This window comes from Rhipicephalus sanguineus, chromosome 2 (genome assembly GCF_013339695.2).
Source record: "Rhipicephalus sanguineus isolate Rsan-2018 chromosome 2, BIME_Rsan_1.4, whole genome shotgun sequence".
In the NCBI taxonomy this organism is placed as follows: Eukaryota; Metazoa; Arthropoda; class Arachnida; order Ixodida; family Ixodidae; genus Rhipicephalus; species Rhipicephalus sanguineus.
This window is the reverse complement of record NC_051177.1, coordinates 21,463,857-21,480,196: the sequence shown is the minus strand read 5'-3', so window position 1 is coordinate 21,480,196 and position 16,340 is coordinate 21,463,857.

The following is a 16,340-nucleotide window of genomic DNA, read 5'->3' as shown; positions in this document are numbered from 1 at the left end:
TTTACGGCCCAGACAAAAGTGGCATCGTACGGAGTCTTACTGATCGATCAGTTAAGTGATTACAGCCTAGACTGAATGGAAACGAATCCCGTCCAGTCTTTAGTACCTTGCGGTAACAAAGAAAAGGGGAGGTGGCCACTGCTGGTCCGCCTCAACCTTCTGTTATCCAATCTGTTTACCCTCAGATTAAGCCACTCCCTAGTGGGCTGTCCCTAATCACGACAGCAGCGTTTTTACAGTTTAAACAGGCGTTTGGCACTCTTTCCCATCATGGCTCTCTCTCTCTCCTTATCCCACGTTTTCAGGGGTTCTCACGGTCGAAATATCGGTATCGTAGCAGCCCTGCGGCATCGCGCCATCTCCCACGCACATCGAGTCGAACCCCCGGAGACGGTCGTAAAGACGGTTCCGGGAAACAATTTGCGTGTCCTCGCCTTTCCCGCATTCGGACCGTGCATTGTTGCGACTGAACCCTGCTTTACCGTCGGCGCGCCGAAAGCGCATGCCGGTCATTGTTGGGGTCAAGCATACTGTCGCCTTGGGCGAGGGCATAGGGCAGGAGATGTTTGCCCTCCTCATTTTCCCACACGTTCGGGCCGCTCTTCTCCAAGCCGGCCTCTGAGAAGAGAACGTCGCTTAACCGCAACCCCTGCGGACCGTCGGGGTAGACAAGCTGCTCAAAGGAAGCCGTTTGCTTTCCATTGATAACTGCACCGCCAAAGACCAGGCAGAGAGAGAGCCGAGAAAGAAGCTTTGTACGACGTACAGTGCCGCGCCGTCCCGTCTGCACGATCGACTTATGAGCGGCAAAACCTAACACAGGTGATCAACCAGAATTGAAACATCCGGTTTGTTACCATACGTTAGGAGGAGGGGGAAATTGTGTGTATATGTATATGTGTGGTTGGTTTCCAAGCAGAGAACGTAGAACACATTGTTGGCCCGAGTAGACAACTTGGGGCTGCTGTTTGATAACTTGAGTCACTGGACTCGCGTATGCGCCCGAACCAATACTTTCAACACCGCGTATCTGATACTACCTTATGCCCGATTCTTCTAAAATGGACGCTGCTCCGTTTTTTTTTTCTTTGTCCTCCACCGGCGAAAGCAGCCAAGTCATCCGTGATCTAGCTGATGATATTTCTTATCGCTTTTGCCGCGGATTCCATTTTCAAGGTGCGCACATTGCATCCGTCGTTTTGTTCATTCTGTAACACAGCTCCCTGAACAAAGTGGTTAAGTAGAGCTTATTTTACAGCGAAAGCTGTTATGAGATCACAAAAAGGGCCGTTTTTGGCGTCTTAGTTGTCCGCCGCCGCCGCCGCCGCCGCCGCTGCTGCCGCCGCCGCCGGTATCCGTAACCACTATCGCTCGAAGTAAGAAAAAATTTCCAGGATGGAACGAGGTTCCAACCTGGGTCCGCTGCGTGGGAGCCCAGTGTTCTACCACAGAGCCATGCCGGTGCTTGAAACTGCGTTGCATAAAGACCCTATACAGGCTTCATGCCGCGAAGGAACCACATTAACACATGTAATGTAGCGTGGTAGAAGAGTAAAATAACAACCAAGCGTCACACAACGCGAATTTTGTAACCAAGCGTCACACATTGCGAATTGCGCAACGAGTGGGTTGTTGAATGCTTCCAACCCATTACAAATGGCTCAGCCATGATTCTTCATCGTCATCAACCGTCGCATCAAGAAACTGCACGTAACGCCGTACAGATGGTAGCTCGTTTCTCCGCAGAATTACGAATAATGTCGTGGTGGGTGCTTCCCAACTTCACAAAAATTATGATTTGTGGCGTAGTGGGTACGTTGCTAGTTTACTTGTATTAGTAGCCACAAGAGAGTTTATAACGGGCTGTAGAAATGCCGCTCTTCCAGGTTTCGCTGTGACTGTGCTGCGCTTGCCGCGCAGGCCTGCTGTTTTTTCATCCTACGTTACAAGCTTTTTGCGGTATTATGCAGTACATGTAACGATCTTGAGGAGGTGGACTTGCGCTATATGTTATTGCAGCCACAGCCGGTTTGACAAGGACTTTCTGAAAAGATTTGTAGCGTATATGTTTATAGTCTATCTGGTCTCTCTCTCTCATGTGATCATTGTGCAAAATCTAGACATTCCCAGCCAGCTGCAGTTGGACAACATCTACTAGAATTAGGTTAAGGCCTGCTTGATACGACGGTGACGTTGCCTCCGTAGTCCAACGCATTTGTGCGGCTGGCGTGATTCCACGGCCGCTTTATAAAAGAAAGTAAAGGCATATCGATTACATTCACAAAAGAAGACTCGTTGAACGTTTGGGCGGCAGTGCATCCGACGAGTGTCGTGAAGTCACTGTCTGACCAAGCAGGACTTAAAAAGCCCCTCACCAGGCCCCATTTCAAATTCTGGCTATTCACTGGAAGTCGTAAAGTGCCGTCCGAAAAGAGTTTCATCGAAATAGTTCTTCAAATTGGTTCATTATTGGGCAGTTTAGAATAAATTGAACTGTCCGTTTCCGTGCATCCTGAAGGCGAACTTCTATGTCAATGCGCGCACTCCTTCCCTCTGCGTCTGCTCCTCCCGAGCGGTGCGTTTTGGCAAATTCGAGGAAGCGCGCCATGGGACGTGATAATGCATAGCTTGTTTCTTTTACTTTTCTTTCCATTTTGGTTCTATTTTCTATTTTTTTACATTGCTTGTATTTACAGCACATTTACATGGATTGTAACTGTTCGAAAGTGACAAGCTGTTGTGTGCTGCCTGCGAGATGCACACCGCGCGATGAAGACTTTCTGAAGTATAAAGCCGCAGATGTCACAATTGTTAGGAAAATGCTCACTGAAATTGAGCCGATGAAAGTCCCATCACGTCCTTCTTCTCTGTCATATGATGTTGAAAAATGAGAAAAATGGTCCATCTCAACAAAACGCGCATCGACTTGCAGAATTTCTTTTAGATAAGATCGCAAATAGCGGCTTGATCAAGGGCGACCGTTATTTGATCGCGAACGATATGACGACTTGAAAGCTCCATCCAAAGTAGCATCCTACTTGCGCGGCTAAAGCCGGCTTCCTCTGAGCGTGTTTGACGCGTCGCGTCCCACTAGCCACTCTCGCTTACCTTCCGTTCCCTGAATATATCGCAGTCATGATTCTTTTGGCCCTAAGCGGATCCTTTCATCTCTCTCTCCCCCTCCCCTTCTCTCTTGGCGCTCAAAGAATGACGCAACGATCGTGACATTGTTGGCTAGCCGAACTCATTTCCTGTTTGTTGGCCGCATGACAACGTTATAGGCTCGAACATCCGCGCGACAGGCTATACCTGAAAATGCCGCGGCACGGACAATTTCCGAAGGCGTAGGCGCGAGCTTTGTGAACGAAAGAGCGAGTGACAGGCAGGCGACTGAGATTCGCAGCGCGCTACAGGATGAGAAGCCAGCGGAAGCCGTAACCGCATTGCGGACAGCAGTGCCAGTTTCCCAACAGTCATTCGCGCAGCATGCGACCGCCACTCTTGCGCCACCTCCGAAAGAGCTTGGGAAGAAGCGCTAACAAAATGCGCGAGCGCGCATACAGACAAACAGCGAAAGTGATAAATGCAGCAGAGCGTTAAAGGCCGGTGACCGCGGAATCCAAGCGACTAGTTCGCGGGGCTTCCAGCGCACTTACTCGGAGGAATCTTGCCGATGCTGCCGACGCCGTAGACGCTCGTTGCAAAAGCCTGAAAGAGTAGCAGTGAGAACATTTCGCGTATCTCACGAGATCTGTACGGGCTAAGTGCTTGCGAAATCAAGGAATCATTTTATTTTGATACTTTCTTTAACTGCCGCAATGTAGAAAGATCTAGCGCTTTTGTTTCAGACAGCCACAAAGCCGAGTGCTGGGTAGTAGTAGTAACCTAGGTGCTTAACAAGGCCGGCGCAAGCGATATTTTTAATGCGTTTGTGATACTTCAGTGCTAGTAAAGGCCATCCAAAGTCCGCTGTTGTATCCAAACAGTGTAAAGAGTAACATTAGTTAGTGTTGCATAATGAAAAAGAAAAACAGCGCTTATACGATGAGGACAGGGATGGAACTGGATGGAATTGGAGATGGGTGCAAATTAATAAATAAAAATCTTCGGTGCGACTGGGAATCGAACCCAGGCCTTCTGCGTGGCAAGCAGGTGTTCTACCGCAGAGCCACGCCACTGCTTGGAACTGTTTCCGAAAAAAAGAAAAATAACATGGCTGATCCCTCCGTCATAGGAATCGGTAAAGCACGAAAGTGAAACGTGTCTACACAGAAGTAGTGCTTATTCTGTAGTGATATATGAGAGCTTGTGCAATGTATATTCGTGCTTGGCAGCTATAGCACCGATTGGCGTGAATGCACCCATGTTGACGCCTAGTTCGTAGAGGTTCTTAGCTTGAGCCGCAAACGCGTGCGTCCCGCTGGCCTCTGTCTCGCTCCACCAAGGCACGACATGCGTCCGTCGAAATCGTGTCCTTTCTGCAACACGTATTGCAGCAGTTTTGTTAGTCGGTGCTATCGCAGTCGAACTAGTCGGCGGCGGAGAAATCCCGTTGGTGCATGTGGAAGCTGCACTACTCCGATGAGCCGGCGCACGCTAATACGAAGCGAAAGGCAAAGAACGTAACTGCGTCTAGGGTGCCTTGGCGACGCCAGTGTCCCTCGCTGGTATCGAGAAGCTTTAACCATGACCTCCGATATCGCGCGCAATCTCGGAGTAAGCGCTAGTAAGTGTCGATCGTGATGCATTACTTCTTTTCACCTCTCGCAGACGGCGGCACCGCCCCGCCTATCTACACCACCAACAGAGAGCACCGTGCGAGAGAGAATGTGTGAAAGATATAAGGCGCGTTCGTGAGGTGTCCAGCATCTGCCAAGCTAGCTTAGTTGGTTTCGCGTCGGCCGCTTATTGTCGCGGCCGCAGCGTCGTGGGTTCGATTCCCAGCGACGTATCTTTTAGGGGTGAAGCTTCTCTTAGTCTAACATTGTCACGCGTCCGGCGTTAGGCGTAACCGGCCCATCACCGATCCTTTGCAAACTGCCCACTACTTCGTCTTTGCAAACATCCCACCACGACCCATCCCCGATCCATCACTTCACCGACCATAAAGCCGTTATAATGAAGGGGGAACGGAAGCCACGTCTAGCTACCACTTACGATTAATAAAATTTCATGTATAAATATATACAGTCTTTGTCACGTCTTTGATGATGTACTGGGCTGTCGCCTTGATTACTGCTGGGCGAAACCACTGAAGATTTCACGGTGTAACCATGATTGCTTCACGAGCTTCGCCCAAGCTATTCATCAATCACCCGTGGATATGCTGTGAATTTTTTTTTTCTTGGTTTTTTTTCTTTCTCACCCGTTGGCGTCCATTTTATGAACTTCATATCCGGTAACGGAAGTACTTGGTGGACCCCGGCATAAAACACTTCCGTGTTAAAACTATACGAATGTCATGTAGTGCGAGGAGCCTCCCTAACACACGCCATGTTGCGTGTCAGAAGCGTAGAGTCGCGCCAGGCCTCAAAACATAAGAATATTACAACGAGTAGGTGGTTTAAAGCCCCAGCCATTACAAAGCGCTCATACATATTTAATCATCATCTGCAAAAGCATCAACAAAGTGAGCAGCTGCGTAAGTGCGCCTGTTGCCTTACGGACGCGTATCGGGTACTCCGTAAATTCGCAAAAGGAAGAATTATAGCGTAGTGGGGACTTCGCAACCGTACTTGCAGTAGGCTTTCCAAGATAGTTTTAAATGGTCACTGTAACTCGCACAGGCGTTCCTTTCCTCAGTGCGGCACGTCGAGGTGTCCATGAGAAGCGAAGACAAGCAGGCGATTACGAAAGCGGTGCGAACGGGGCCCGATTATGTTCTGCTCTTGAGGCGAACCTCAAGCGTCCGTCCAACTTTTTTTTATTTTCGTAATAAGTACGTGCATGAGCTATACTGACAAGACCGGTCTCAAGAATTTTTTTTCGTGGGGCACCCCATGCAGTCGCGATGTGTTGAAACATAACCATCGAACTTTTTAGTATTTCAGTATCCGTGTCCAGATTCTAGTCATTCTGAACATCGGTATCGATATGTTTCTTGAATCCTGGCGTCAAATACCCGGCAGGTATAAACCTTATATGAGATTATGGCAATGGCCTTCCAAATAGCAATGTTAGCTGACATTTTGTTCACCCCCCCCCCCCCTTCGTTCCGATGATCTCCAATGTCCCAGTCTACGCGGGTGACTAAAGGTGAGTTGAGACCCCTGTGCTAGATTTTCTTATGAGAACTTGATAAAGATTTTCTTCTCCTGTTTCAAGCTCGATTTACAGCCTTATTACTTTTACTACAGGCAACACAAATACTACAGGCGGAGGGGACGACCGGTGCCGTAGTTGAATTGGTAGAGCATCGGATGTGTTATTCGAAGGTTGCAGGTTCGGTCCCTGCCGGCGGCTACTTGTTTGTTCGTCCACTTTAATTTTTCTTCACATTTGTATCATAATCACACACAAATAACGTCCCCTTCTTTCGTACAAGCAGCACGTGTAATCTATTAAACGCATTCATTTAATCTGTTAGTCAACAGACAACGCTCCGATGAATCGTCCGTTCTATTATGTCGTGATTGTTAAATTTATCGTCGTGAATCCCCGAACATCGCTACAAGTGGCTCGTCTTCGTTCCATCTTTTCACTTTCCTATATCATCACTCCTCTCTCTACGTCTATGCTGTAGACGATGTGCCGAATGCAACGTACCTCCTCTGCCGTGCTTCTGGCCTTGGAGGTCGTCCGTGTAGTTATCTTCGTCTAGTTACTGAGGGCCCGTTCCGCTTCTATCTCGCCCCTTGCGCGAGTATAACTTCGCACGCCCGATTTCCTTGTCTGACCTCACTACGCACTTGAGCAGTCGGCGACGAACCAAACTTTCATGGGCAGCTAGCACGCAAGGTGGAGCTCGGTGCTTTACTTCAGTAATTTACTTTTCATATTGAAAGATACAACGCATGTTTGCCACACGCCCGCATAATGTACCGTTGGCTAAAAGCGATTAATCTATAGAACCTGAGAATAAGGACCATCGCGCAGATGTAATCTCTTTCAAGATAATGCGGAACTGCAATAGAATTGTGACAAATAAATCGATACTGAGAACGTGCATAGTAAATAATACCAAAGGGAAATAAGTGATTGGCCTCGGCACCAGCACAAAAGAAATCTCGTTCCCAATGAATGGTAAAAGCGAGAGAAAAGGCTCGCTTAATTAGGACGTACGGTACAATAATACCACTAACAAACTGTGACAACTCTCACTTTCAACTAGAGTTCCATCTTCAAGTTCTTTCAGAGAAAAAATTTCAATACTAAAGCTCTACCAAGTGGCCTAGCTGATCGTGTTATGTTATGCGTTTCATATAGTCGTGGGTGGCAAGTGGTTTTCAATTGTAGAAGTTGCTCAGGCGGAGTCGAATAGACCACACTAGTTGATAACAATCGGGAGTTTAAGAAACGTTTCCGACCAGTACCCAAGAATCCCTACTGCCTCTTAGATTATCTAATGTAATACTCGGGCACTCGATTTGTCAGAGTTATTTGCCGAAATCGAAAGTACATATACTCAATTCGTAGCTTCTTGTCATAGAGGTATCGTCAGTTACGCTTCTATCTTGTCTTGCAAAGTGACAGACGAACACTGTGGCCCCTCTTTTTCCCCTTACTGCATCGTCTATCTCCGCTGAAGAACACGGCTGTCTTCACTGAATTACGACAGTTGTAGTACGCGCAACGCCGCACGGATTTTAACGGGACTCCGTACGGACAAGCCTCACATAAATGGCGTGCAGGCGCCTCAACGCACTGCGGACGGGTTTCAATATTTGCTCACTTGCTCGTTCTTGCGGATTGGCAGAATTTTAATTCCATTCTCCCGTCTTCGCTCGCCGTGGCCGAATGTATAAACAGCGATCTCCCCCCAAGCGACAACCGCGCAGGCATTCTCGCACCGCGAAGCCCACTCGTAGCCGCCTATTTGTTTTGCCTACGTTCGCCCGCAAGCTTTAGAGCAACGTTTCGCCGCCGCGGTATTTGCCTTCATGCAAATCTGCGGTACCGGCACGCTTTCTGCGAAACGAATCTGCGAAACGTTTTCTCTGATTTGCCCGCTACGCCGTGGGCTCTTCGCTCACTCGCGCTGACATCCAGGGAGCGAAATGGGAAGAAAACGTGGCCGGATTTCCCCGCTTGACGGCTTGATTACCAATTTCCTCCCGCTGGCTGTGTCATGACAATGCGGAGATGGAATACGGTAAAACAGGCGCGTTCCGCTGCAGCTGCGGATTGGACGGAAACGAAACGCTCGACTAAAATGCGTTCTTGGGCTAGTTGGTGCATGGTCTGACAAAAATTTGGAGGCACAAAGGAACACCAGTCCTGTCATTTCTTGTCCTTGTTCCTTTGTGCCTCCAAATTTTTGTCAAACGAAACGCTCGCCGAGTTTCGTAGAACAGTTTTTCTATGCTGTGGCAAACACATTAACACGAAAGTGCCAAGCATAGACCTTTCACCGGCGCGCTATACACAATACTGCTTCCCACACCATAAAATGCGTTCATAATTCTCAGCTTCGCGTCGCAGTGTTGTTTATTGCGAGAAATGAATCGTTTTAACGGGAGCAAATTTTCTGAAACTGCTGATAAGAATACAAACACCCCCAACACGTAAACGCATACAAACGCACACACATGCACGCGTCCGCACACGTGTGCGCATGTAAGCGTACACAGACACCGTTACGAGTTAAAAGTGAATACACTGTCGATAGATGCTAATAATGCGACACAAAGCTATAATACATTCTTCCAAGACGAGGTATGTAGCGCTAAAGACATTTCAAAAACGTTGCATGTTGAGCGTAACAACATACCGACATTACAAACGCTCTCATGCTCCTTTTCTAGTAAGGCACGTCGAATTCCATGTGAGATATCAAGATTTTTCTGTTAAGCAACTACCATCCTGGCATACGATGCGATGGACTTCATCGCAAGATTATGCAGCGCAATACGGTACAACGGGACACAACAGCACGCTACGGTACGTCATTTCATATGCATGTCCGTGGCTTCAGCTCAATCCACTTTTTTTTTTTTAATCGGCAATTAACCGGCGCAAACAGGAGTGCGAAGTATGCACATGAAACACGAGTCGAATGCTGGCGAAGGTGCACGGCACCTGGAGCTCAGGTCACCTGAACAGGGTGCATCACAACCGCAGCGCCAGCTCACTGTAATGGCCACACTGTCTGTCACGTATAGCTCGTTTGGTGAGCTCGACTGCCACTTTCTACAAATGGTGTTCATCCAGAATAATTGAGAGGCAAGTGTCTTCTGCAGACAAGCCACATAAGGAACGCATTCTCGCGTTATTATTTTATTGCGATAGCAATTATATGGACACCGTCGACCGGCTGTTCCGAAGTGCTCGACCGGGGATTCGAACCTGCGACCACTCGCTCCGCAGCCCGCTGCCTTAAAGAATTACGCCATTCGTTCGCCATGGTATTAACGGCAGAATACAAACGCACGCGGCGTTGGGTGAAAGGCACGGGACGCCACAAGTGGCGAAATTAAAATTATGCGAGACGCGGGCCATGCTGCATCGTTGCCCGCGCTGCGTGTGCGTCGTATCGCTGGCGACCCACGCAAGTTTTTCATTTTGGGGTTGTAGCACCGCGCCTCTCGTGGTGAGTCGGCCAGGGAAAAAGAAGAGCATCCCGTGACTCGTGGTGGCGTGAACTAGTGGGAACGCCTTGACTCTTGTAGGCTTAGGCCACATGAGCGAAGAAGCGAGACGTGTGAACCAGTACCACAGAATATGTGCATATATGTTACACCGGATAACCAAAATCCCCAGGCTAAAATTATAGCGCAGACTCACAGAATCGACGCCCGCAGGGAACGCGAGCCGTGGCTTCACGTTCCACTGCCAAGCGCCGTTTTTATTTGATCCTGTTGCGGTCACGCACTCTCTGGTTTTGTTCGCCGCCCAAAGGAAGCAGTGTTGTACTCGTTCCTCGTTCCTTCCCAATTTTGAAACGAGTTCCCGTTACAAGTTCCCTTAATGCCCTTAATGCGAAGGGAACGTATTCCAGTTGCATTTCGAAAATTGGAACGTGCCGTTACAGTACCGTTACATTTGCTATTTTTAAAAATTAAGATATAGATTTGGACAAATCCTGAGTCAAGATAAAGTGAGTAACATAAAGCTCACATCATACTACGTATATTACACGAACTAGAACATTGCCGCAGCAGGTTATATGGAGATAAAAATTACCTAAAGTAACGAACCTAGACAATTTTTTAGAGAGAACTGGATATACTTCAGACATGGCTAACTTCAACATCAGTGCTCGCCGATTACAAGCGCAACACATGGGGCACTTTCCACGTTAGTCTTCAAATGGGCACTCAGGATACTGAGCTTCGGATGTTCAAATACACATTTCCTCACGTGCACCACTATCATTACATTTCTTGCGCAAGAAACCGCATCGGATTGAACAATATAAAGGTGCTTAGTGGCGACTGATTCAATATTGCGGTATGAGCGGAAAATAACGTCCAGAGTAAATATTCGCAACATAGTAAAGTATCATGCTTGACCTTCGCAAGAGTTACATCTCGGTGCTAGTGTCCAACAGACGAACATATTTTCTCGTGAGTAATTCGTTCGGAATGCTGAAGAGCCGTTCCACCGAAGCGCTGAGGGTACCGCCGTGTTGTACGCAAATGAGAACAGAGTCAACAAAGTTCGTAAGGGCGAGGGCAGGCTTGTCTGGCGCAACAAGAGTGTAGCGCTGAATGTACGCGTATCGTTTATTGCATGACAGAGACGTTTCCCATGCGGTGGCTGTCGCAATGACCTGGGGTGATAGCGGCGGAGATAACTCGAACTTTGAAGCAATGTCTGCCCAAAGGTAACCAGCGAAGGGACCAGGCAGGCGCCACTCCGGCGCCCGCGTCCACTGCGTTACGGGCCTCTTCCCCGCCATCTACATAACCGAGTGTCAAACTTCTGATATTTGTCCACAGCTGTCAAAAGACCATGAGAAAAACATTCCCAGGAACTCTGTCTAAGCTACACAGCCATCGAGCGTGCGAACAGAAACGTCGGACGCGTACACGCTGCACGCTGCAAGTCGCTCCCGCCCAAGAAATCCAACCCAAGTGTAACCTCGCCACCGTTACGTTGGATCCCCTGAAGATGTCTGCTCATACGCAGTGGGAGGCAACCGCGCGCGGAGCTTCGGTGGCTAGAACGTCGGTGCTTTGCCTGCTTTCTGCTGCCGCGAGCGTTCAGTCGGTTCCTGGCGGGTTCGCTCTAGCCGCTATCTCTGGCGTTCGAAGTTTTCGCGGAACCACGCGCAGGCGCCTCGGCTTTTTAGTCCGTGTCCCCAACGGCCACACTTTTCCTTATGCCGACAAGGTCACAGGGACACATAGCAGAACCGCCCAAATACGCATCGAAAAAAAAAAACACAAAGGCGACTTTCGAACTGGCCCAACAAATATGTCAAGGTAAAAAAAAAAAGCGCGCCCTTTCCTAGTGGTGGTCTTGCAAAGGGTTATGATTCTCGGATGTTAAGTAAATGTCCTCCACGATGTCTCCAGACTCCAGAACGGCGCTTAGTTGCTGTCCAGACTGGCTCAGACAAATACAAAAAAAAAGAAAAAGTCAGCTATTTCTCCCGCACGCGGTCGGTTTCGGCGCTGCGCCCTTCCCTGCCCCACGGCGGACGCCATGAAGTGAAAACCCAGGTGAGCGCTAGCATAATGGGCCTCACGCGATCGCCCAACCACCCTGCTCTGCGTGACATGCCGCGTACTTGTGCACGTCTTTTCAATGCCGTGGAACGTTTACAGAAGGAACGTCGTTCCCTCTGCCGTTCCTTCGTAAAAGTAACGAGTTACCGTTACAGTTCCACCGATTCTTAACGGAACGGTGGCGTTGCTCCGTTCCTCCCAAAAGGAACTAGTTCTTGGAACGTCGTTCCCTGGAACGCCGTTTCGCACAAGACTGAAAGGAAGGCACCGCAGGGTCTTGGGAGAACGCGAGCGCAAGGTCCGAGAGTGGCTTGCGTTCTGCGCATGCGTCCTGGCGGCTCGCAAATTTCTTGGGTCCCCAAATCTAAAACGTTCGCCGGAGTTTCGCCGGAGTTGGGGTGTGCGCCTCCGACTTGTACTTTGACATACAGGGCGTGGTCGACCGTGCTCGCGCGATTATCTCTTGAGGGAGAGTTTTGTACGTCTTGTGCTTTCACTGAACAGATTGCGTTGAGGGCGCACGTAGGTCACTTTGCTTGTTGCAGCGGCCACGCTTGCGAAAGGAGTGAGCTGCTGGCTAGAAGAGCCAAAGCGGGGGCTAGTTGAAGTAACAACTGTGACAGTCCGCGCTCGTCCTATGTGTACCTGTGCGTTCTTTTTTGTGCGTCCTTTGTGTTTGAGCAGCGCGCTGCAAGTGTCGAGCTGTGACAGTTGTTAGTTCGCACTCGCCTTGTGTGTTTTCTTTTCCTGCGTCCTTACTGCTCGGGCAGCGCGCAGCAAGTTTCTAGCTGCTTGCCGTTCTTTTTGTGACATTTCAATTTCTCGCTATCGCATTCATTGCTTCGCCCTTGAGGCGAAATTGTGACTTCTTAAAAAAATCATTAGGTTTCCCTATCTTTACGTAATATTGAGAAAATGACTTTCTTGGAAGTATACATCCTTTCATATCAACATGCGAATTAAGTATGCAAGTTTTTTTTTATTATTTGGCATCTTTCCTAAGATCTTGCAAGTCCGTATGGGGAGAAAAAAAAACGTTCAGTTACCGTTCCATTGCGTTGAGCCCTCACAAGTCCGTGCGGCCGAAGCTGCTCGTGGAAGCTTATATGCGCCTATTTTAACCCTCTTTCTTTTAATCGATAAAAGTTTTGCCTTCAGCTTTTTTGTATGGAAGAAGCTGCTGACACTGTCGACTTCGCACCACCTTATCGTGAATACAGTTTTGCTTGTTCTACTGCAATGTGTTTAAGCTTCAACTTCTTCTGCATGCTAATGCGCGGGTCTTTTCATGAGAGATTAGCTTCGCCGTTTCTTAAACTGATAAATGAAAAGGGATTCACGCCTGCTTAACCTTCGAATAATTCTCACAGAAAGGCCGCGCGGCCGAACTTTTTAACAAATATTCTAGACTTACTGGTAGGTGTATATGACGGCTGTACACGGCCAGTAATGCGACTGATTAGCGTAAGCAGCTTTCGAGGAGACGCGCGTCTTTGAGCTTTAGTTGAAGCCTGGAGGCATTAATTCTTGCAGCTATAATACATCTTTTTTTTTTCTTTTATGTGCGTCCTCGTGTATGCTCACGTCTGTTTTTATGAGTAGATCTTAAGAACTTGAAATTTAGCATACACAAACTTATTTTTTCGCTTGACTCTTGTTTATTTCCTGCGCACCAGCGCAGGAAATTTCTTTCTCGCATCAGCGAGAAAAAAAATTTAATATATTTAAACATATTCTGTGAGTCACAGAGAGGAGAACAAAAAAGAGTATTATACGCTTTTTTGTTATACCATTCTTTTTACTATTGGGGATTTATTTTAATAATTAAGACATCGGCATATTTTTTAGAAGTTACGACACATGCGGCTATGCACGTTTTCTTTAAAACTGGCGTCTCTAAGTCCCTAAATACAGTTGTACACTGAGATGTATTATCTACTGTAGAATGGTTGTTTATTGTACGTGAACTGTTTCCTTTGCGTGAACAATGTTCCAGCTTTGCTTTACTAGTCTTCACAGCGGCCATGTCCTAACAGTGGCGCCTTCGAGTGATGATGTGATTGTTCATATGAGTGCGCGAATGAGTTCAGGAACTGCATATAGTACGGCCTCCCTAGTGTTCTGGGGACGTTCTCGTTCCTTTCTGTCCCCGAACCATGCGCGACATGTAACGCTCGGGAAGATTTAAAACACGTCCTCTGTCTGTGACTGTTCCCGTTACGACGCAGAATGATAGAATCTGAAAGCAGCAATTCATTTGCAATGCGGCTTGAGTTTGGAGCTGTGACACCTTCTTTGCCCATGGCAAAGCAGCGTTTGTGCGACGAGAAACACAAAAGCGCTGTTGGTGTTTTTGAGGACTACTCACCTTAACGAAACTTTATGAATGACTCTTCTGCGTATATATGTGTGTTTGTGACTGTCCGTATTATATTATTTGTGTGCATATGTGATCCCTATATACCGGGTGTTCAAAGTTAAGTTTTATGGTTTTGATAAAATTCAGCACTGGGAAGAACGTGAAAGCCACCTTTGCAGATAAGTTCTGCATCAAGGGGAACACACAGTGAGACGATAATTATCGCTGTCAGCCGCCCAATTAACTAAGATTAAATAATTTTTTAATGAGTGCAGCAAGGGAGCATATGTTTGTATTGAAAAGTTGTAGGCAATCGCGTTTCTACACAGTTACACTTGGGAGAATTCTTCTAGCATGTCTGCGCCTCGAGATATCCCGCTGCAATGTTTAATTGCGGTTTGCATGATTACGCATGCAAGACAGTGAGCACTGGCGCAAAGCTCCTCCCCGATGTGACGAGAAGTCATTGCTTGCTATCGCCACCCGGTAGCAAAAGGGTAACCATTTTCTTTGGCTGTCCCTTCGACCCGTTGTCAGATTAAACGCCGCACGCAACTGCCGCGGCACATCGGGGAGGAGCCAGTGCTCACCGTCTTGCATGCGTAATCATGCAAACCACAATTAAAATTTGCAGCTGGATATCTCGAGGCACAGACATGCTAGAATAATTCTTCCAAGTGGAACTGTGTAGAAGCGCGACTGCCTCCAACTTTTCAATACAAACATACCCACTTGTTGCACTCAATTAAAAGTTCAATATTCAATCTTAGTTAATTGGGTGGCTGACAACGATAATTATTGTCTCACTTTGTGTCCCCCTGGATAAAAAACTGATCTGCCAAGGTGGTTTTCACGTACCTCCCAGTGCTGAATTTTAAGAAAACCATAAAGCTTAATTTTGAACACCCTGTATATCAAATGATGTAACCCTTAGATTATGACATGGCAAAATAACATCTGCGCTCTTAAGTCTTGTCTATACACCAGCGCTGCCGTAGCTTTCCCGTATTTGTGACGCGTGAAATAGCTGCCGAATGTCGGCCTTTTGTTGCTTCCACCTGGTGCACCGTGAATAGCTACTGTCCCCAGTATATTCTGGGGACCGTACGATAAAGCTCTCCACTGCAGCCGGCAGCCATGTAGCGCGATTGGGCGGCTTGCAGACTTTCCATTTGGGCGTAGTAGTGCGTGAGCGCTTCGCACCGGTGGCCGGCGATCCCGATGGCGCCGCATGGATGCGCGGGGTGGACACACCAGTGGTTGTGTACCAGGGACTATGCGTTCCAGTCACGGCTGCACGCTCGGTCTTGACAGCGCCTCCTCGCTGGTCTTGACGTATTTTGCTACTACGAGGGCTTTGTCGAGTGTTGTCGTTTGTATAACGTCACGACCGTACCAAGTTTCGCCCCACTACACCAACAAAACGAAAGATGCCTTTTAGAATGGCCACGACAAGTACACAAGGTACACACCCTGGCGTTTGCCGCGCTTAGAAAAGCGGCCATTCAAGATTCTCCCAAAAGCTCACTTCAACCCACCAGTGTTTTTTGCATGTTTAGGATGTTTTCTTAAATTTTCAGCTACTGTGCTCAAGGTCACGCACAACCAACTAGACCGCTAATACCACCTAAGCATTACTGACTGCATCGATTCTCAACTGATGAAGGCGACGCATCACTGGTAATCACAAAAACGGTGCCACTCAGCCTAATATCAAACCATAGGACAATAAAATAAAGCAGACAGAAAGAAGTGTGTATGTGTGTGTGTTTTAGCGGTTTCTTCTATAGCCTTACATGCCTTTAACCACGTGATTTGTAGTGCATGGCGGGACTTGAGCAACAACGGCTGCTCTTTTAAGTGCGTAGCACTTTAGGGGGCCCGGCTTGTCGTCCATCTGTAAATCTCATGTGGCGTGATCACACTCAAGATCAAGTGGTCAATACATTCCTAAAACAAGGCTAGCATTGCTCAAAACCCAGTTAAAATCAACTAACATGGTCTAGAGTAATATAACCAACAGAAATAACCATGAAGTAATCATATTGATTAACTTAAGATCGCTAAAAATGCTTCGGAAACATGCGGCTGACTTCCTCCCCGCGCAAGGAGGGACGCCACCGGCTCGCCAAGCGCGCGATTGCTCCTCC